The following is a 1810-nucleotide window of genomic DNA, read 5'->3' on the forward strand; positions in this document are numbered from 1 at the left end:
AAGTTAATCCAATTTCATAATGTAAATCATATTTTTGTTATTTGCCATATTTTATTTGAAGCAGTGATAAAGTTTTATAACTCAAATCTGAATGTTATAGTACATTATGTGCTGATCATGGCAAAAGCAAACATTTACATTTGTGTTTTTACAATAAATTTCTTTTAAAATACACTTTCTATTTTTCTGTACTGACATATGCAATAAATTGATACATTAAAAGTTTGATTAATGTCTTAAGATAGTTTGTATTCAGTCTTTTCTATTGACCAAGATTATATGGTAGGACATTAAAGCTTCCTTAATGATCAAATAAACTCCTGAATTTGTTCTGAAATTAATTTTTATTGTACTAATGGTGTGAATAAAAAGTAGAAGTTAGATTTATTTTCCCTTTCCTCGTATTTTTCTCTCACATACATTTCATTTAGGCTAATATTAAATATTTTCTATATGTGAAGTGCTGGTGATTGAATAGACCCAAAGCATTTGATTAGTTACATTAATCTAGGAATGAATAGATTTTAACTGTTCATAGTCATGTTGTCTTGAGATTTCATAAAGTGCCTTTTCATGAAATTATGCTTTTTTTTTTCTCTTATTAGTACTGTGTTAACGATTTGGGATGATTACAAAAATGGCCTGATATTCATTTGACCTTTAGGGGGCTGTAGCTTGCTTTCCCTAACCAGAAATGTGCATGCTTAAATAGTGTCACAACCAGCTGGATGATAGGAAATGTATGACAAACCTTAAATGGCCCCCTGTAAGTGCAGATGAAGAATTCACCTAGTGGAGACCATTTTTCCATGGGTAGATCTGGTGGCAAGAAGCATCCCTCATGTGCTTCCCTGAGAGATCACCAACCTGAATCCTTTAGATAACTAGTTCTTATTTTCAAGCGATAATTTTTTCACATTCCTATTTCACTCTTCAACTCCTGCTTTACATCCTAAAGATGATGAGGAGTTGGATCTGGTTAGAGACTAACTCCTGTCTTATTAAGGGGAAGGGAGGGAAAAGATACCTTTTGAATACCTACAAGTGTAGAATGTGTTAATGTCATTGAACCCTCACAGCAAACTGTCTAGTAATTTGCATATAAAAGCCCCATTTTATAATAAACGGGCTCAGAGTGGTTCAGTAATGTGCTCAAGATTACCCAGAATGGAGCTGGGATCTGAATGTGTCTCCAGTTCAAAATCTAGGACAACTGCACATTGCCTCATTTACTCAATGAAACAATTTGTTTTTATCCATGTTGGAGTTGATTTAAGACATTGAAATGAAATTAAAAGTGGCTATGTATAGAAAATTAGGAATATACAAGAAACTACGCTTTTTTCAAAGTAGTTAAATGTGTGTTCCTGCAGGAAAATGTAGAAGTTAATTAACCTCATAAGACTTCTCATCCTCTTTCCTCAGCCTTTTATAGAAAAATTTAGGAGTCATCTTCCTTGTGAAATGAAACTGATATATCTGATCTTGCTGTTTCTTTTTCCAATAAGATTTAGTTTCCCAGCCTTTCCTCTGTTACCATACCACCATACCAGTCCCTGGAATTATTTTATAATAGCTGACATTTTAATTGAATGCTTATTATGTACCAAGTATTGTTCTGACTCCTTTTTGTCATTTATTATTTTTAAAAAAATTTTTTGGCTGCCCTATGTGGCTTGTGGGATTCTAGTTCCCCAACCAGGGATTGAACCCAGGTCCACGCCAGTGAGAGTGCGGAGTCCCAACCACTGGACCGCCAGGGAATTCCCTGTCATTTATTTATTTATTTATTTATTTATTTTTTGCGGGA

Source organism: Mesoplodon densirostris, chromosome 17 (assembly GCF_025265405.1).
Source record: "Mesoplodon densirostris isolate mMesDen1 chromosome 17, mMesDen1 primary haplotype, whole genome shotgun sequence".
NCBI lineage: Eukaryota > Metazoa > Chordata > Mammalia > Artiodactyla > Ziphiidae > Mesoplodon > Mesoplodon densirostris.